The sequence below is a fragment of the Heterodontus francisci genome, unplaced genomic scaffold (genome assembly GCF_036365525.1).
Source record: "Heterodontus francisci isolate sHetFra1 unplaced genomic scaffold, sHetFra1.hap1 HAP1_SCAFFOLD_43, whole genome shotgun sequence".
Taxonomy (NCBI): domain Eukaryota; kingdom Metazoa; phylum Chordata; class Chondrichthyes; order Heterodontiformes; family Heterodontidae; genus Heterodontus; species Heterodontus francisci.
Genome location: NW_027141852.1, coordinates 5,950,623 through 5,972,446, shown reverse-complemented (window position 1 = coordinate 5,972,446; position 21,824 = coordinate 5,950,623). Strand labels below are relative to the sequence as shown.

The 21,824-nt window shown below is 46.9% G+C and overlaps 1 non-coding gene across 1 annotated transcript; it reads right to left on the bottom strand.

Moving 5' to 3' along the window:
• Nucleotides 1–17,675: 17,675 nt before the first annotated feature.
• Nucleotides 17,676–17,758, bottom strand: trnal-uaa (transfer RNA leucine (anticodon UAA)). The gene has a single exon. It is a non-coding gene; the product is annotated as a tRNA-Leu (tRNA).
• Between the last annotated feature and the right edge of the window lie 4,066 nt (nt 17,759–21,824).

Here is a 21,824-nt window from a genome sequence, read left to right as displayed (position 1 = left end):
ATGATTCCACTTGTGGTATCGTATGAAGCAAGGGCCGGAAATATAAAATTGTCATTAATAAAAGAAATGAGGAATTCATGAAAAATGCATTTGCTTAGAGAATGGTTATAGAGATATACAGCACTGATATAGGCCCTTTGGCCCACTGAGTCTGCACTGACCATCAACCACCCATTTATACTAATCCTGTGTTGACCCAGAATTCCCTACCACATCCCCACATTTCTCCTATCACCTACCCTGGGGCCAATTTACAACAGTCAATTTATCTATCAACCCACAAGTCTTTCGTTGTGGGAGGAAACCAGAGTACCTTGTGGAAGCCCACATAAACAACTTGCAAACTCCACACAGGCAGTATACAGAACTGAATCGGGGTCATTGAAGTTGTGAAGCTACAGTGCTCACCACTGCACCACCCTTAGAATGTGGATAGAGTAAAAAGTGAGATTGGATGGACAGAAGCAGTCTGAAAAGATGGCTCAAACAAAAGGTGAAAACCCTGAAATGTTAACTCTGTTTCTCTCTCCACAGATGCTGTCAGAGGTGCTGAGTATTTCCAGCACTTTCTCTTTTTATTTCAGCTTTGTAGGATATTGTTTTGATCTGAAAAAAATGCATGATCGGCTGTGGGTGCCAGTGAAATTCCACAGGAGCGAATAAAAACCATGCCAACGGTGGCTCGTTGGTCTAGGGGTATGATTCTCTCTTTGGGTATATAAGTGATTAATATGTCAGAGGTCCTGGGTTCAAATCCCAGATGAGCCCTTCTCTGTTGCCATTTTTAGTTTAAGGTCATCGATTGCTTTCAGCCTTCCAGAAAGCGGAATCGATTTCCAAACTGAGCCTGCTTGAGGACCGGGGAACTGGATTCAAAGAGCTTGTCGACAAAATTGAAATGAACAAAATATACAGATTGTCAAGTGGGAATATAAGGTTGCAACAGTAACTAAAGGCCTGCTCGGGTCAACAAATGAAACCCGACCCAAGCCTGACAGCACCACATCTGACCTGGTCCGAGTCCTTTCATTTTTTTCCCGTGCCCGAACTGACCACCAGAATGTTCAGTTAAACTTGCTTCCGTTTTTCACTTTTTAAGCTTGTGCAGGTAAGGCAACAAAAACTGTAACTGGACTTGAAAGGTTGTTTAAATGTGCATTAAGATTAGAGCTACGTACCGGAGGTGATGAGCTGAAGATTGTTACCATAGACGTTAGTGATTGTGAGGTCACTAGTTAAAGAGAAAGTCATGGAGTTGTGCCCAGACAGGTTGTCCCACACTGTATTGATTAAAATATTGCCCGAAGGCTAGAAAATATCATCATACATTCCCTAGACTCCTGCTTTACAGGTTGAAATACTTTCTGCAAGTTTATCCAGAGAGCAGGTGATATGCAGAGACCAGGAAGGTCTTGAGTGATTAATTATTATAAAATATACATTCTTATATTAAAGAGATTGTGCTCTACCTTCGATGGAATCGCTCACTGCAGACTAGTGCGGAGTGTTTCCCGCCTTGACGTCCTGGCTGTCACTGGATCTTGAGTCCAGGCCTCTGGATTACTGGTCCAGTAATCTTTGAAATTTCTCCCTTGATCTAATATTTTAATCTGGTAAGTCAGATTTTACAAAAAAAAATTAAATGATTTAAGACTGCTTCATGTTCAGCAGTGCCAAATGAATAAAGAAATTCAAATATATTCAAAATTATATATCAACTATTAAATACTAATGCCCAGCTTTGAATACAAAAAATGCCTCTAATTGTGTTCTGGTCTGGAATGGAATTCTTCAGTGTTTCTGTTTAGCTTGGATTGACTCATTGATTTTCTTGTTTTTCACTTTGTCGATGCCTTTGAATAATTGTGGATTCTTCTTCAGGGTGTCTTCTTTCACCAGGTAGTTCTGACCTCTGATGATGTTGATCGTAATCAGCTTCAATTTGCTGATAGTTTTGGAAGTGAGCAGATTTCCTTTGCTTGAGTTTACAACATGGAACTTAGTCTGACGTGTGGACCCATGGGAGGATTTGAAAGCTGCCCTTGCATACAGTTGCCTCCATCCAAACAGAGGTACAGTAGAAGTGACATATTCAGTTCAGTCTGTCGATCATGGGACTTTTAATCTCAGGGTTGTGAGTTTGAGCGCCATTTAGTTTTTCCATTTTTTAGGCTTCATTAGCAGAGAGTACAAGGACTGTTTGAAATGAAATTCAACAACAGTATGAGAAACGCTCTCTTTCATTCGGGACTCTTAACTCTCTGCAGCATCTCGTTGTGAAAGATTGAACTTTATCTCATTTCTTTTTCAGCTGGGAGTCAGTGCGGCTCAGTGGGACTTCTGGCTGTCTCCCACCTCACAATCCATCAGTGCTGAGAAAGCAATGGGAAATATTACTCATGGCTGAGTAAGCAGAGGACACCGATTTAAGGAGAATGGGAAAAGAACCAAAGGCAACATGAGGAAAAACCTTTTTTATGCAGCAAATGGTTAAGATCTGATATGCACTGCCTGAGAGTGTGACGGAGGAAGATTCAACCATAGCTTTCAAAAGGATATATGATAATTATCTGAAGGGAAAAAAAAATCAGGTTTTCATGGAATACATGAGGATGTGGCATGAGCTGAGTTGCTTGTGCAGAGAGGCAGCACAAGCACGATGAGCTGAAACCTCCTTTTGTGCTGTAAGTATTCTGTGATCTATGATTCTATACAAAGTGAAACCAACACTCACATCTGAGAAACTGACAGGTACAGTGTAAACCCCACACTAACAAAACAGCAAATGCCAGGGACAGAGTAAAACCAACAGTCCCAGACAAGAAACTGACAGATACTGTGTGAAACCCAAAAATCACTTATCAGGATTAGGCAGTTAATGTGTAAAAACCTCTCTTCAATATCCATACTGCAAGGTACAAATAAAATTAGGTCCAATCCCAGGCTCATACTTCGAAGACTGAGATAAAGAGCAAAACACAGACTCACCTACAAGAGGCTGACAAGGACAGAGAATAAAATAGAGGGGGTGCAGATTAAAAACACATGCATGTAACGGATACTGATAGGGATAGAAATAAACCCTTTCTCACACATGACACGAAAATTGGTGGTGTCGTAAATAGTGAGGAGGAAAGCCTTAGATTACAGGCCAATATAGATCGTCCGAGGCAGAGAATATAAGAGCAGGGAGGTTATGACGGAGCTGTATAAAATGCTAGTTAGGCCACAGCTGGAGTACTGTGTACTGTTCTGGGCACCACACTATAGGAAGGATGTGATTGCACTGGAGAGGGTGCAGAAGAGAGTCACCAGGATGTTGCCTGGGCTGGAGCATTTCAGCTATGAAGAGAGACTGAAAAGGCTAGGGTTGTTTTCCTTAGAGCAGAGAAGGCTGAGGGGAGATAAGATTGAGGTTTACAAAATTATGAGGGGCATTGATGGGTTAGATAGGAAGAAACATTTTACCTTAGCGGAGGGGTCAATAACCAGGTGGCATAGATTTAAGGTAAGGGGCAGGAGGTTTAGATGGGATTTGAGGAAAAAAATTTTACCCAGAGGGTGGTTGGAATCTGGAACGCACTCTCTGAAGAGGTGGTAGAGGCCGGAACCCTCACAACATTTAAGAAGTATTTAGATGAGCACTTGAAATGCTATAGCATACAAGGCTACGGGCCAAATACTGGAAAATGGGATTAGAATAGTTAGGTGCTTGATGGCCAGCACAGACACAATGGGCTGAAGGGCCTGTTTCTGTGCTGTATAACTCTATGACTCTATATCAGAAACTGATAGATCTGGACAAAAGCTGATGTTCACATAAAGTTGTTGACAGATATGTGGTGAAACTCACATTTTTTTTTATTTCCAAAATATACTTTATTCATAAAAATCTGTAAAAATTACATTCCCAAACAGTTTAAAACATCATCAAGTCAAAGAATACAAACAGTGCAAAGGTGATCAGTTACCTTCTGTACAATCATGGGTTGCCTCACAACCCTTCCATTTCATTGTCATGCCATATACATTTTTACATTTACAGCACACAAAATTTCTCCGATCCAGTTCGAGGGGTTTCCCATGGATCCAGCCCCTCAGTTCAGCTTGGTGGGGGGGACCTTACACTGTGGTCTTTCCCCATTGAGCCTTTGCTGCGGCTGCCCCAAGCTGTAGTGCGTCCCTCAGCACGTAGTCCTGGACCTTGGAATGTGCCAATCTGCAACATTCGGTGGTGGACAACTCTTTGCGCTGGAAGACCAGCAAGTTTCGGGCAGACCAAAGGGCGTCTTTCACCGAATTGATAGTCCTCCAGCAGCAGTTGATGTTTGTCTCAGTGTGCGTCCCTGGGAACAGCCCGTAGAGCACAGACTCCTGTGTTACAGAGCTGCTTGGGATGAACCTTGACAAAAACCACTGCATCTCTTTCCACACCTGCTTTGCAAAGGCACATTCCAGGAGGAGGTGGGCGACCGTCTCTTCCCCACCACAGCCAATGCAGGGGCACTGTGCGGAGGGGGCTAGACTTCGGGTGTGCGTGAAGGATCTGACGGGCAGGGCCCTTCTCACCACCAGCCAAGCTACGTCTTGGTGCTTGTTTGAAAGTTCTGGTGATGAGGCATTCCACCAAATGACTTTGACGGTCTGCTCGGGGAACCATCCGACATGATCCACCGTTTCCTTTTCCCGTAGGGCCTTGAGGACATTCCGTGCAGACCACTGCCTGATGGACCGGTGGTCAAAGGTGTTTTCCCGCAGAAACTGCTCCACGAAGGATAGGTGGTTAACTCACATAGCAATAGCAGAAACAGTCACAAACCAAAAACTGAAACATAGAGAGTAAAAACCCACATTCTCACACCAGAAATTCACGGCTACAAAGTGAAGCTGACTCTCTCCTCCCAGGCACTGACAGGTACAAAAGAAAACACGCACTAACATACCAGGAAATGAAATGTAGGAAATAAAACCTGATTATCATGTCAGAGATTGGCATTAATGACAGTTGTGGTACCCAGAATGCTCAGCGCTCCAGAATTTGCCTTGTCTCTGATAAGGAGCAGGTGCGGTAGTGGCTGACCTCCATCTGCAGCTGGAGCGGAATATTCACAAAGTGCAGGGAGACCGCGCCCGTAGCGGGTGCACACAGCTGGAGCAGGGCGTCAAAGCCACAATAGGATGGAACAATCCCGTTTGTGTCCCTGCAGGTGGCGGTGAAGCTTTTCCCTGTGAGGCGTCCCGAAACTGCCCGCCAGCAAGGTCAACTGGTCAGAGAGCGTCTGGAAATGGATAGGAATTGGGGATTGGGCAGGGAGCGTCTCTAAATGAATAGGATTTGGGGACTGGGCAAGGAGCGTCTGTAAATGGATAAGAATGGGGGATTTGGCAGGGAGCGTTTTTTTATCCGTTCGTGGGATGTGGGCGTCGCTGGCTCGATCTCAGCTGCAGTAATGTGTCCAGTTCTGGGCACCAGGTTTCAGAAAGGACATCAAAGCTTTTGAGACAGTTCGGAGGAGATTTACGAGAATGATACCAGAGATGAGGGGTTTCAGTTCTCTGGACAGGGTGGTGAAGCTGGGATTGTTGGCCAAAAATGTCAAGGGGAGGTGATGAGAGATCTTTTTACCCAGTAACTGATTCGGATTTGGAATGAATTGTCTGACAGGGTGCTGGAAACAGATTCAATTATAACTTTCATAAAGGAATTGGACAAATATTTAAAAGTGAATTTCTCCAGGACTATGGGGAAATAGGCAGGGGGTTGGACTAATTGCATCATTTTTTTCACAGATTCAGCACAGGCACAAAAGACCGATTGGCCTCCTTCTGTGCTGTATGATTCTATGAAATAGTGACAGTCAGGGCAAGTCTGTATAAGAAGGAGAAATGGAGACAGGTCAGGGAGAGCACATCACCAAAACTGGGAGATACTGCATTGGACAGGGAGGGTCGGAGGGGGAGAGAGCACGTACATACAGTCAGAATCAGCACCTTCAGGGGAGGAGAGAGAGAGGAACCAGTGAGTGTAGAACTGAACCCAGCCAGAGTCAACCTGCTGAAACACCAGTGAGTTCACACTGGGGAGAGATCATTTACCTGCTCCGTGTGTGGGAAGGGGTTCACTCAGTCATCCAACCTCACTGAACATCAACTTGTTCACACTGATCAGAGACCTTTTCAATGTCCTGACTGTGAGAAGAGCTTGAAAAGCAGTAATGATCTGCTGAAACACCAACACATTCACTCTGGGGAGAGGCCTTTCCCCTGCCATGTGTGTGGGAAGGGATTCACTCAGTCATTCAATCTGCTGCAACATCAGCAAGTTCACATGTAACTGCAGGGGTTGAATTCTGCTGTTGTTGCTGCTATTCATCACTTTCAGACACAAAGTTGGGTCTTACTTTATAACCAGTGTAGTCCAGAGCAAAAGCGTCTTCTTAATGTTGAGATAAACGGGAGAAGAAACCGGGAAGTGGCGGCGAGGATGGGGGAGGTGCTGCACCATCACTTTAATGGTGCACCCGCCCTCCCCCGGGGTCCTTGCTGCACGTCCGCCAGGCCTGGCGGCTCTGATTGGGGTCGTGAGAGCCCCTGAGACTCGGTGCAGCTGAGGCTGCGCTCACCCCCGCACAGCTCTGTTGTGATATTTAAAATACGAAAGGCCTGTTGGACTGAGAGCTGATCTGGGATTTAGAAAGCAGCATTACTGGAGGCTCATTGCTGCTCAGCACAATCTCACCCCCGATCCTGGGAATTGTTGATTCTACACCCTGTAGTTCAGTTCTTCACTTAACTAGAGGGGGAGATGTGTGAGCAGAAAAACAGAGCAAATTAAAAAACACAGCTGGACAGATGTGCAACAGGTCAATCCACTGTTACAATAACTCCATCACTGACTCCCTCCTGACAGTAACCAGTCCTTTCACAGAGACTGTGGGTGGCTCTGAAAAGAGCCTTTGGTTTATTAGATGACATTTTGGCTGCTTTACTTTTTCTGGGAGCTCTGAGCGCTGGTTTCCTTGGGCAGCAGCAAGGCCTGGATATTAGGCAGCACCCCGCCCTGAGCGATGGTCACGTCTCCCAGCAGCTTGATGAGCTCCTCGTTGTTGCGGACGGCCAGCTGCATGTGTCTGGGGATGATGCGGGTCTTCATGTTGTCCCGGGCCACGTTACCGGCCAGCTCGAGGATTTCAGCGGTCAGATACTCGAGCATTTTGCAGCGCCAACATCATCACATTTCCGCAACAAATCCATCTTCGTGCATGCGTGAGAAAGCGTCATTGGGTATCTAGCCACCCCATCCCCCCACCACTTGGCTGGAGGAAGTGGCTGAATGGGAGATTTTGAAGCTGTAGCTCTCCCCCCTCGGCAACTCACTCCAGGTCTCGACGAATCCCCCCCTCAGCCGCTCGCTCCAGACCTCGCTGCTCCCCCACACCCCCACTCCCCTGGCCAGTTGTTCCTCGCTTCGCACCACCCCACTCTCTGGCCACTCGCTCCAGGCCGTGCCGCTTCCCTCCTCTCAGCCACACACTCCTACGTCGCCCTGTCACTCCTTGCGGCCCTCCTGCTTCTACAGGTGGCGCCTGGTGAAGAAATGTGGGAGCGAGTGTCACGGCCAGAGCTAGCAGCTGTGGGCTGGGCTGGGACAGGGTGGGGGGGTGGGGGTGCGGAGAGCGAACAGCCAGAGTGCGGAATTTCGCCAGTAGGGAGGAGGGGGAGAAAGCGAGTTGCAGAGGGGGGAGAGCGGTCAGTGGGGTGGGAGCTAGTAGCTGCGTTCGGGTGAAGTCAGTCCTGGTCAGTTATATAAACAAATCACAATAACGAATTGGCAGCACATTTTATCCTCTGCCCGATTTTCCTTTCCATCGATCGGGGTGCTAATTCACTATCTTCCAATGGAAATTCAATCATAAAATTCCTTTTGTATTTAATAGGATTACTGAAATGTTAAATGGATCTGAGGATTACAGTTAGTATTAGCAAACGCACCCGAGTGAATTAGCACCCCAATCGATGGAAAGGAAAATCGGGGAAAGTATAAAATGTGCTGCCAATTCGTTATTGAGATTCGTTGAGTAATTCGATTCTGCCCAACACTGAAATTGGCGGCTTTTTTGAATTCAACCTTTCTGCCAGGACGACAATTTAAGCCAATGATTTGCTGTATTTTCTAATTCGAGGCTCGGCAATTGGTTAAGACATGCGAATGGGAAGAGGGTGACCAATCAGAAGTGGGCTCTGGATAGCGCGGGCTCAAACTGCGGGAATTCCAGGTCCCTGAATGAATGAGCTGAAACTGATCAGTTTCACAAACCCTGTCAGTTTCACTGCAGGAAACACCGTCTCGGGGGAAATAACATCACAAGTGGGTCTGGTTCCAGTGACCGATTTAACGGCTGCTGCAAAACTCCCGGATTCCCTCATTGCAGCGAAATCATTTTGAAATTCTATGAAAACAATGAGTGATTCTGGAGGAGTGATGTGGCTTTTCACTGAGGGTATGTGTGGACTGGGAAAATAACTAACTGTAGAGCCTCGGGCACTGTTTACACAGCCCGTTTAGAAAATCAAATCCACTGCACATCCTTGCTGCAAATGAAATGTCAAATTTGGGGATTCTAGTTTTGTATCTCGAACACAGCACAGATTTATTCCAGACAGTTCTAAACAGCCTATCCCAGCTCCCGTTTCTAGGTCACTGCTCTCTCTGTGAGGCGGTGGGTGGCTCTTAGAAGAGCCTTTGTTGTGTTTGCTGGAAAGGGTCGAGTTGTTCAGCCGCTGAATCCGCAGAGAGTGCGGCCCTGCCGTTTCAGAGCGTACACCACATCCATGGCAGTCACCGTCTTGCGCTTGGCGTGTTCAGTGTAGGTGACCGCATCCCTGATCACATTCTCCAGGAAAACCTTCAACACCCCGCGAGTCTCCTCATCGATCAAACCCGAGATCCGCTTGATCCCACCACGGCGAGCCAGGCGGCGGATTGCTGGTTTGGTGATGCCCTGGATATTATCAGGAAGCACTTTGCGGTGCCGCTTTGCTACGCCTTTGCCCAGTCCTTTCCCTCCTTTACCTCTGCCAGACTTTCTTTTATTAATTTCCAAAATATACTTTATTCATAAAAATCTGTAAAAAAAAATACATTACAAAACAGTTCCAAAAAGCACCAAGTCAAACAATACAAAGAGTGCAAAGGAGATCAGTTTCCTTCAATACAGGAGTGCGTTGCCTCACAACCCTTCCATTTCATTGTCATGCCATGTACATTTTACAGCAAACAAATATTTTCTGGCTACAGTTCGAGTGGTTTCCCATGGATCCAGCTCCTCCGTTCAGCTTGGTGAGGGGACCTTACACTGTGGTCTTTCCACATTGAGCCTTTGCTGCGGCTGCCCCAAGTTTTAGTGCGTCCCTCAGCACGTAGTCCTGGACCTTGGAATGTGCCAGTCTGCAACATTCGGTCATGGACAACTCTTTGTGCTGGAAGTTTAGCAAGTTTCGGGCAGACCAAAGAGCGTCTTTCAACGAATTAATAGTCCTCCAGCAGAAGTTGATGTTTATCTCGGTGTGCGTCCCTGGGAACAGCCCATAGAGCACAGACTCCTGTGCTACAGATCTGCTTGGGATGAACCTCGACAAAAACCACTGCATCTCTTCCACACCTGCTTTGCAAAGACACATTCCAGAAAGAGGTGGGCAACGTCTCTTTTCCACCACAGCCACCTCGAGGGCCGCGTGTGGATGGGGTGAGACTTCGGGTGTGCAGGAAGGATCTGACAGGGAGGGCTCTTCTCACCATCAGCCAGGCTACATCTTGGTGCTTGTTTGAAAGTTCTGGTGATGAGGCATTCTGCCAAATGACTTTGGACTTCTGCTCAGGGGACCATCCGACAGGATCCACCATCTTCTTTTCCCGTAAGGCCTTGAGGATATTCCGTGCAGACCACTGCCTGATGGTTTGGTGGTCAAAGGTGTTTTTCCACAGAAACTTTTCCATGAAGGATAGGCAGTACGGCACAGTCCAACTGGATGGAGCATTCTGCGGCAATATGACCAGGCCCATCCTTTGCAACACTGGGGACAGATAGAACCACAGCACGTAGTGACACTTGAAGTTTGCAAACTGGGGATCTACACACAGCTTGATGCAGCCGCACACAAAGGTAGCCATAAGGATGAAGGCGACGTTGGGTACATTTTTCCCGCCCTTATCCAGAGTTTTGAACATCGTGTCCCTCCGGACTCGGATCATTTTGGATCCCCAGATGAAGCGGAAAATGGCTCAGGTGATCGCCACAGCGCAGGAATGCGGTATGGGCCAGACCTGCACCACGTACAGCAATGTGAGCGCCTCGCACCTGATGACCAGGTTCCTACCCATAATGGAGAGAGATCGCTGCTCCCACATGCTCAGCTTATGTTGTACCCTGGCTACTCGCTGCTTCCAGGTTTTGGTGCACGTCTCAGCCCTTCCAAACCATATCCCCAGCACCTTCAGGTAATCTGACCGAACGGTGAAGGGGACAAAGGATCGGTCAGACGAGTTCCCAAAGAACATGGCCTCGCTCTTGCCGTGTTTAACATTGGCTCCCAAGGCCAGTTCGAGCTGGTCGCAGATGCTCATCACTCTGCGCACAGACAGTGGATCCGAGCATAAAACGGCGACGTCATCCATGTACAGGGAGGTTTTCATCTGAGTGCCTCCGCTGCCTGGGATTGTCACCCCTCTGATGCTCGCATTCTTCCTAATAGACTCAGCAAAGGGTTCAATACTGCAAACAAACAAGACAGGGGAGAGAGGACAGCCCTGTCTGACTCCAGATTGGATCGGGAAACTTTCTGATTCCCACCCATTGATTGAGACTGCACTACTGATGTTTGTGTAGAGTAGTTTGATCCAATTGCAGATTCCCTCCCCAAACCCCATTTTGGAATGCACATCCATCATGTTAGTGTGCGATATCCTGTCAAAAGCCTTCTCCTGGTCCAGGCTGATGAGGCAGGTGTCCACCCTCCTGTCCCGTACATAGGTGATCATATCCCTGAGTAGCGCAAAGCGATCAGAGATTGTCCTGCCTGGTATAGTATAGGTCTGATCAGGGTGAATCACCAACTCCAGAGCAGACTTGAATCGACTGGCTATGTCTTTTGACAGAATCTTGTAGTCAGCATTAAGCAGAAATTGGGCCATCAATTTCTGATTTCTGTCCTCTCCCCCTTCTGCTTGTCGATGAGCGTGATGATGCCTTTCCTCATGGATTCTAACATGCTGCCAGCCTGGAGCATACTCTTATTTACTGGCAGACATGTTGATTCTTTCCTCAAATCAGTGCACAATAAAAGAGACTGATTCTGTCAGGCTCCTTTTTATACAGGCCACCTGGACCTGGCTGAGAAAGGCAGAGTGAGAGCAGGGAGGGGAGGAGACAAGAGTGAAGATTAAACAGAGAGCTAGATGGAGGAGACACCCAGAGTGACAGACAGAGAGAGAACGGCCCCTCATCTTTCAGCTCCACCTCCAGTTTCCTCCGGGCTGCCAATTTCAAACCCTTTATTAACAGTAGAACCAAAACCCAGCTCTCCACACAAACCCTTCGAGACTCGGCCTTCATAGTCAAGGCTTTCCAGAAAGCCGGAGCTTTTAAATATGGTCCCGATGCAATTAACACTCAGTAATATTCCCACCTAAACACAGTCCATTCTTTTCTAAGAAACCTCCTCAGTAACATCACCATTTCCTCACACATCCGCTTCCTGCAGTTTACAAACACCTTACTGCAGCTGTTTGGGGAATCTCCTGTGTTAAGATTGGAGTTGGAAAGCGGCCTTTACCCGGCAGTGTTATCGTCTCACACTGAATCTGCCAGACATCCTGTTCTCTTTATTGCGAGAGAGAAAGCACGGATTTAGCAAATGCTCATTTGAAATGATCTCTATTGAGAACGAGCCCGGCCGTGGGACAGGTATTCCAGTGCAAAGAGCTGTCCATGACCGAGTGTTGCAGAATGGCACATTGCAACGTCCAAGACTATGTGCTGTGGGACGGCATTAAAGCTTGGGGAAGCCACCATGGAGACTCAATGGGGAAAGGCTGCAGTCTGAGGCCCTAGTAGGCCATAGTACAGTGAGGGGCTGGAACCTGTGTAAAACCCCTCGGGCTGTTTGCACCAGAGAATGTTTGATGTGTAATGTAAATACTGTAAATATAAAACTGTGCAGGCAGGGATAGTGAGATACATCATGTACATTATTGAAGGAAACTGATCTGTATTGTACCTTATGTAATATTAAATTTGAACTGCTTTGCAATGTAATTGCACAAATTATATAAATAAAATACATATTGTGCAAAAGAGAGCAGCTTTCCTGTCAACACACACCTTGTCTCAGGGCACAACTTTCCTGTGATCTTGTCACACCCAACTTCGCTCTATATCTTCTGACACACACACTTTACAGTCTGTCATTTCCAAAAACAAGCATTCTAAAATCAAAAGATCTTTTGTTTATTTCTCCTTTCTTTTCATTTCTCCTCTATTCTTCTCAATCACTCCCTTCAACAGTCCTATTCAGATCAAGGTGGAATGTGAATAGTGTCACAACTCACCTGACACTATTATTACCCTTCTTTTCTCTTGTCTCATTCAATGGGAAAGTTTTATTCACCAGTCTGTTGCTGTTTTACACTCTTGCCATACCATCTGGTATTGCATCCATCTGAATTCTGTGCTTTCATGGCCTTACATATCTTTTCCTCTTCTGGATGATTTGTTTGCTTCAGTTCCATTCAACCAGGCTGGACCACAGGGAAGCTTAGAACCTTTGCCTTGGACGGGTCCACGTTGATCCATTACATTCAGAATCACCTCCTTGAAATAACTCCATAGTACAACTACAGTAACCACACAGAATCTGCTTCAAACACTCCTCCACATTTTATCTGTTCTGACCGTCAACACCTCCAGCTCTTTTGTTTAAGTGGAACCCATCAGGTGTGTATAGGCTCCTTCTATTCTGAAAGCTGCAGCACTGGTTCAGGGAATTCAGCCCGGTTTCTCTACTCGAAAGGATCAGCCATGCTTGATCTGCCTCGTATTTTGCTTTTATTGCAACGTTACAAGACCTCCAATCCTCTGGCACCACACCTGTATCCAGTGAGGGATTGGAAAATGATGGTCAGACCTTCCACTATTTCTTAAAAGCAAAGTACTGCGGATGCTGGAAATCTGAATCAAAAACAAGAAATGCCGGATTCACTCAGCAGGTCTGGCAGCATCCGTGGAAAGAGAAGAAGAGTTAACTTTTCGGGTCAGTGACCCTTCTTCGGAACTTCGGAGTTCCGAAGAAGGGTCACTGACCCGAAACGTTAACTCTGCTTCTCTTTCCACAGATGCTGCCAGACCTGCTGATTGAATCCGGCATTTCTTGTTTTTGTTCCACTATTTCTTCCCTGGCTTCTTTCAACAGCCTGGGGTACATTTCATCTGGTCCTGATGAATTATCCACATTCAAGGATGCTCATCCCATGAAGACTTCCTCTCTCCTTAAGTTATCACGTCCAATACTTCACACTCCTCCTCCTTAATAACAATATCTGCATCACCCTCTCATTCGGGAAAACAGTAAAGTATTCATTAAGGATATTGGCAACATCTTCCACCCCGATACAAAGGTTACATTTTTGATCTTTCATGTGCCCTGCTGTTTGTTTGGTTGCCTCTTACTCTAATGTTTTAATGCAACATCTTTGGGTCCATTGTTATTTTGTTTGTCCACGTTCTTTCCTGCTTTTTCTTTGCTTTTTGCCGCTGCTCCCAAACGCCTCCAGTTCAGTCAAAACACAACTTGGCAGAACTGAGATTCGAACCCACGCCTCCACTGGAGACTGCGACCTGAACGCCGCACCTCAGACCGCTCGGCCATCCTGACTGCTTGCGATGCGCTATCAATGCTAAGGAAATTATTCATTCTTTGTGAAAGTATTTGTGAGATTGTGGAAATGTCTGGAAGAGGAAAGACCAGCGGGAAAGCTCGGGCCAAGGCCAAGTCTCACTCCTCCCGGGCAGGACTGCAGTTCCCGGTGGGCCGTGTTCACAGGCTCCTGAGAAAGGGTAACTATGCTGAGCGTGTGGGTGCCGGAGCCCCTGTCGATCTGGCTGCTGTGCTCGAGTATCTGACCGCTGAAATGCTCGAGCTGGCCGGTAACGCGGCCCGGGACAACAAGAAGACCCGCATCATCCCCAGACACCTGCAGCTGGCCGTCCGCAACGACGAGGAGCTCAACATGCTGCTGGGAGGAGTGACCATCGCTCAGGGCGGGGTGCTGCCTAATATCCAGGCCGTGCTGCTGCCCAAGAAAACCAGCACTCAAGAGCTCCCAGAAAAAGTAAAGCGGCCAAAATGTCATCTAATAAACCAAAGGCTCTTTTCAGAGCCACTCACAGTCTCTGTGAAAGGGCTGGTTACTGTCAGGAGGGAGTCAGAGATGGAGTTATTGGAACAGTGGATTGACCTGTTTCACATCTGTCCAGGTATGTTTTCAGTTCCCTCTCTGGATTTCGCTCTGTTTCTCTGCTCACACATCTCCCCCTCTAGTTAAGTGAAGAAGTGAACTACAGGGTGTCAGAATCAACAATTTAATAAATCCCGCTGCCTTCGATTTGATAAATCCCGAGATTATCCCGGCACATTAACGGGAACTGGTTCGTAGCTGAAGAATTAATTTAATAATGGAAGTGTCTGGGTTAATTCTCTGTTTTTCATTTGGACAGTTTGAATTGTGTTTTTTTTTTCTCTCTGGTGATCTGAGCGCCGCTTCTCAATGAGAATCTGCTCCCGGAACAGAGTAAATGCAGGAAGGAAGAGGCCATTCTCGGGCTGTGTGTTTCTCTCCTAACCTGATCTGTTTAGACCGCACTGTTCCCAGAGGACGGAATTAGTGCGAGTTGTGCACACACAGGAGCTGAGTCTACTGCAGCGCTTTAATATGTACCTTCTCCCCGGTCCTCCCTATTCTCCGGACACAGAGCTGTCTGTTTCCCCCGGCGGCGGGAGAGAGTCGGGGATTCTCTCCCCGCAGTGTCAGGGTCTGCAACCCCGGGGAACTGGCGGTTTCAGTCAGAGTGACCGAGCTGCCTTACATATCCTGTGTACTAATCTCCAATGGATTCAAATATTAGTGAACTCATTGGGTAATGTTTGGAAATAACCCTCATGTGAACGGACCCGGCTCCATTAATGCCTTCCAAATAAAACTGGGATCCATTTCTTTTCCCCAAATGCCAGCTAACGGATCCCAGGAGCGGGGTTGAGATTGTGCTGAGCAGCAATGAGTCTCCGGTAATGCTGCTTTCTAAATTCCAGATCAGCTCTCAGTCCGACAGGCCTTTCGGGAAAGTGATGTGACAAAACAGAAAGCATGTGGCCGCCCCTCCAATCTAATGGGTTTGATGATGAACAGAGATGGCAGCTCTTTCCTTTGCTGATTTGGTGGCTCTGAAAAGAGCCCTTGTTACACTTGTTACTGAAGCTGGGTTTTAGGTGTGTTCCCCACGGATGCGGCGGGCCAGCTGGATGTCTTTGGCCATGATGGACAGGGATCATTCTGGTGAATCTGCTCATTTTCCGGCAGAAGCATCAGTCGCTGTTTGAACTGTTTAAAGTCAGTGGTGTATTAGCAGCCAGAAAGTGAAGGGCAGTTCATTGCTCCCTGCAGCATTATCCGCCTCTTTCAGGAGAAAAGATCAGAAACCGCTCGTTTCTGTCAGTCCCCGAGAAGCCTGTGAGAAGCGGTTAGTCGCTAATTTGTTCCTTTTACAGAGTGGAAGCTGATATTTGTCCCGTTTTAAATTGCTGAACCGGACCTTCCTCCCGCCGCTTACAGTTAACAGATTGACAAATGAAAACGATTCCTAAAATCGCGTCAGGATTTTGTGACGTTAAATACAGTAAAACAGAACATAAAATGAGAGGTTTTAAAATTGTTGCCTGAAAATTGAAATTTTCCATCACTTCAATTCCTTCCTGCTCTGGAATTGCCGCGCTTTTTCCAATTGGAAATTCTAAGCCAATGAGAACTTCTATTTACTTATATGTGATTCTCCTATTGGTTCAGAATTGGATTGAGAAGCGGGTGACCAATCAGAGACAGAGTCAAACTGTGGGGATTCCAGGGCCCCAGTAACTGAGCTGAAACTGTTCAGATTGACAAACCCTGGCAGTAGCTTCACACATTGGACACTTCACACTGAGTCATTCAAGGGCTGGTGTGAGAGAAGCTTCAGATCCTGTCATTACTCTCTGACTCATTATTCATCCAGAACCAAACAATTAGTAAGTGTGAAGCAGTGAAGAGACTTTTCACTCTCACTGCAGAATGTGTCATCTGGGGAAATAAGGAACTATTATATTCGGAGATTCCAGGTACATTCCTCCCTGAACAAATCCATTCCTAACATTCCCGATCACAACCTATCCCAGCTCCTGTTGTCACCCGACTCCAGCTGAATTGGAGAAACTCATGTGTTGGGGTTTGAGTTGTGAGGTGGGGTTTCTCCGCCAGTGTTCCTGTCTTACAGACTCTCCCCCTGAATTTGTGAACTGAGACTGCACCGAACACATCCCCAGTTAGAGTGAGGGCCGGATATCCCTCTGTTTTATTACAGAGAGTGGGGAAAGGGCTGGGTGGAGGGGAGTCACCAGGGATCCTGGATTTACTCCAAATCATTTCCATGTGGAATCTGCAGGCGGGGCCGGGACAAGGATCATTTGATCAGGGGATCAGCTCTTTTCTGAGAGATGTGGGTGGCTCTGAGAAGAGCCTTTGTGTTCAGATGTTTACAAGTTTCCCGCGCTTTCACTTCTTTCCAGACCATGCTTTCTGAGACTTCGCTGCTTTCGGCTTGACCTTGCTCTTCCATGTCTGCACTTTCTTCAGCGCCTTTCCGCCCGCCGCACTCTTGCCTTTTTTGACCGTCTTCGCAGGAGACTTTTTCTGAAGCACTGCTTTCTTCACCGCCTTATTTGGCGTTGCCGCCGCCTTGCTGCTCGTTTTCTTGGCTGTTACTTTCTTTGTTGTCACTTTCTTGTCTGCTGGTTTCTTCACTAAAGATTTCTTGTCTGCTGGTTTCTTCACTGAAGATTTCTTGTCTGCTGGTTTCTTCACTAAAGATTTCTTGGCTGCTGGTTTCTTCACCTTCTTTCCCACTTTTCCCTGGGTTTTCCTTCTTGCTGATTTTGAAGGAGCCGGAGGCGCCCAGTCCCTTGCTCTGCACCAGGGAGCATTTGTTCACATTCCTCTTGATACTTTGCTTGATCTGGGTCTTGAGCTTCTCCTGAGCGGTGGCAGACCTGCAAGGAATCAACTACCAGCTAGCGTATAAAGCGAGACCAAGGCTCAGGGCCTTCAGTTACCTGGAGGGGAGTCGGAGAGGCAGCGGATCCTGTGAGGAACCACAATCCAGGAAGGATGAGAAGGTCATTGTCAGGGTACAGAGGAGATTAAGTTAAAGATTTACCAGTTTATAAGCAAGCGCAGAGCCAAGGAACGGTGCTGGGGCAGATCAAATAATAGGAAGCTGTGATCAGTTGGAAGGCAAGAGTGATTAAATGACAGAAGAGATGATGGTGCAAGGCAAAAGTCAGGGAAAGAATAAATAACGTTTTGTAAGCACAGATACCAGGAGTGGGGTTTGAACCCACGCAAACACATGTCTATTGGATCTTAAGTCCAACGCCTTAACCACTCGGCCATCCTGGTACATTAACCCACCACTGAAAATGAAATTTAATGTGGTCCGGGTGCCATCTGGCCTTTTCCAATATAAAGTTATGACTCCTCTCCCATGCTAAATTGGACCCTTCATTATTTATGAACCTCAATCGGATCACCCCTCAGTCTAGGTTTCTCTAAGGTGTAGGGTCCCAACTCTTTTAGTCTAACTTGATAACCAAGATGTCTTATACTGGGAATTCGTCGAATGTCTCTCCTCTGTACCCTTTCCAAAGCCTCAATATCACCCATCATGTGAGGAGACCAAGACTGGATACAATATTCCAAGTGAGTCCTGACCAAGGTTTCATAAAAGGACAAATTCGGGACATCTCAGATACTGAAGGAGTCCGTGTCCAGAAGCAGCAAGACCTGGACAACATTCAGACTTGGGCTGCTAAGTGGCAAGTAACATTAACACCACATAAGTACCAGGCAATGACCATCTCCAACAAGAGAGAATGTAACCATCTCCCTTTGACGATCAACAGCATTACCATCGCTGAATCCCCCCACCATCAACATCCTGGGGGTTACCATTGACAAAAGCTTTACTGGACCATTCATATACATACTCTGGCTACAAGAGTAAATCAGATAGTGGGAATTCTGTGATGACTAACTCAGCTCAAGGCACGTGGTGAAATGCTCATTAGGAGAGCTGGAGAAATGAACTGGTCAGGTGGGCAGAAAAGTGGCAAATGGAACTCAACTTGGAGAAATGTGAGGTGATGCCTTTGGTGAGGTCAAACACAGCAAAGGAATACACAATTAATGGGTGAATGCTGAGATGTGTAGAGGAAGTGAGGGACCTTGAAGTGAATGTCCACAAATCCCTGAAAGTAGCAGGACAGGTTGATAAGTTGGTTGAGAAGGCTTATGGAATCCTTTCCTTTATTAGCCGATGTATAGAATATAAGAGCAGGGAGGTTATGCTGGAACTGTATCAATCATTAGTTAGGCCACAACTTGAGTTCTGTGTGCAGTTCTGGTCACCTCATTCCAGAAAGGATGTAATTGCACTGAAGAGGTTACAGAGGAGATTTACGAGGATGTTGCCAGGACTGGAAAAATGCAGCTATGAGGAAAGATTGGATAGACTGGGGTTGTTCTCCTTGGAATAGAAGAGGCTGAGGGGAGATTTGATTGAAATGTACAAAATTGTGAGGGGTCTGGATAGAATGGATGTGAAGGGTCTATTTACCTTAGTAGGGAGGTCAGTGACTAGGGGGCATAGATTTAAAGTGATGTGTTGAACAATTAGAGGGGAGATGAGGAAAGGTTTTTTTCCCCCAGAGGGCTGTGGGAGTCTGGAGCTCACTGCCTGTAAGGGTAGCTGAGGCAGAAACCCTCAACTCATTTAAAAGGAGTCTGGATGTGCACCTCAAGTACCTGAACCTGCAGGGCTACGGTCCAAATGCTGGACAATGGGATTCAGCTGGGTGGCTCGTTTTTTGGCCTGCCTGTGCTGTAAACTTTCTATGTTCTATGATTCTATGCAGACACAATGGGCCGAATGGCCTCCTTCTGCACTGCAATAATTTTGTGATTTTTGACTCTCCAAAACTTGTCAACCATCTACAAGGCACAAACCAGGATGAGTGCAGCACTAACAATACTCTAGAAACTCGACACTGTTCTGGACAAAGCAGCCACCTTGATTGTCACCCCATTCACCACCTTAAACATTCACTCCCTTCATCACTGACCCACAGTGGCAGTAGTGTGTACCATCTACCAGATGCACTGCTGCAACTCACCAAGGCTCCGCAGACAGCACCTTCCAAACCGAAGACCTCCACCACCTTGAAGGACAAGGGCTGCAGATGCATGGAAACACCACCATGTGCAAGCTCCCCTCCAAGTCACACACCATCTGATCTGCAAATATATCGCTGTTCATTCACTGATGTTGGGTCAAAATCCTGGATCTCCCTTCCTAACAGCACTGTGGGTGTACCTACACCACATGGAGTGCAGCAATTCAAGAAGGGAGCTCACCGCCACCATGTCAAGGACAATTAGGGATGGGTAACAAATTCTGGCCTTGCCAGTGTCGCTCACATCCCATGAAAGAATATGCCTCATTTTATACTCAATTGTCTTCTGAATGCAGCCCAACCCTCTATTTGCTCCAACTATCACTTCACAGCATTGCTGCTGTAACTTTAGAGATCTGTGCACTAGAACATCCAGATCTCTGCTCAAAATTATTTTCTTTTTTCCACCTACTTTAATGTTTTTCCCTGAAGGGTGTATGAATGTTGAGCATTCGCCCTGTCCACATGAATAACACTGCACTTACCCAAATTAAACATCATTTACCAGTCATGAACCCAATCTCCCAACACATTAAGATCAGCCTGAAACAGTCGAGCATCGTCTACAGTCTAAACACTCGCACAGATCTTCAAATCATCTGTAAATTTACAGATGGTGCGCCCTACACCTACATCCAGATCATTAATAAAAATAGTAAAGAGCAACAGACCCAACACCGATCCCTGTGGGACACCACTGGTAACTGGTCTCCAAACAGATCCAGATCCATCTGTAACTACTTTCTGCCTACATCTGCCAGTCAGTTCCCAATCCAGATCAATATATTACCACTGATACCAGGGACTTTAATCTTATAGAGAAGCGTCTTGTGTGGAACCTTATCAAAATCTTTTGGCTGAGATCTGCTAATTGAACACAGGCCGGGGATGAGGCCTAGGCCTGTCCTGCTTTGTGTGTGGGTCTCAGGACCACACAAGGTGAGATCAGCTCACTGAGCACAGGCCCATCCTGCTCTATATGGTGCTCAGTACCTCACCAAATGAGAATAACTAACACACCACAGGCCATGGAGCCTCGGCCCATCCTTCCCCGATTGCGGTTCAGTGCCAACCAGGTCAGATCAGCTATTTCAGCACAGGCCGGAGATGGAAGCTGCACCTTTCCTGCTCTTGGGACTCCGCACCATACCAGGTGCTATGAAGTAAAATACCACAGGCCGGGGATGGATCCTGAGATTTCCCTGTTCTGTGTGGGGCTCTGTGCAACAACGTGTGAGAAGAACTATCATCCCTCAGGCTGAGGAAGGAGCCTGGGCCCATTCTGTTCTGTGTGGCTCCGACCACACTGAGTGGGATCAGTTAACTCAACACAGGCCATGAATACAACCAGGCCCTTTCCTGCTCCGTGTGGCTCAGTATCACACCAGCTGGCATCAGCTAACACAGCACAGGCTGGGGCTGGAGCCTGAGCCCGTCCTGCTCTGTGGGCTCAGTAACAACCCGCAAGATGAACTTTTTTCAAAAGACTTCAGTGTATTTATCTCTGTCCAACACTGTGAGGCAGCTTTCTGTGTTTATAAAGAGTGTAATTTATTGACTGGTCTCTTGGATCAAACAGGGTAACAGACAGAGGTCTGTGTGCAGAGGGTTTGGGGGTGAGCTCTGATTCCTAACCCTTTCTGGATTGTGAGGAATAAAGAATGAATGAGAGAGAGAGAATGTGGGAGAAGGGATGATGGAAGAATTTGTCCGTGAACCTGATTAAAAGTGTCTCAAACGCAAGATAATATTAAGATATCAAGAGCAGAACATTAACATAATCTGAGTTCCGCGATCTGGTCGGGTCCCATTCCCCTGAAGTGAGGAATGAACGGGTGGGGAAATTCCACCTGGAGTTGTATTTGTCTCCAATGAAGATGAGTTCACAGTGAGGCTGGAACAGCTCAGTTGGGAGAACACTAGATTGAAGAACCAGGATACAATCCCTGGTTTCATCAGTTTTAATTTGGTGTCTCCATCAGTTTAAGTAGAAAGAATCAGAGGGGAGATTTTCCACTCTTGACCCCATGGGCTGAATTTTAAACTAACGGTGCGGCTCTCGGCAGAGGCACCGGAAGCGGGTGTCATCACCACATGAATGAAATGTGGCCGACCGACCCCGATCACGGAGCAGCCGACCAATTAATGAAGGGGAGGCGTGGGGCCCATGTGAACAAGGACCAGAGGTAGGGAACGAGGCACCGATGGCACCGACATCTGACACAACGGCAGGT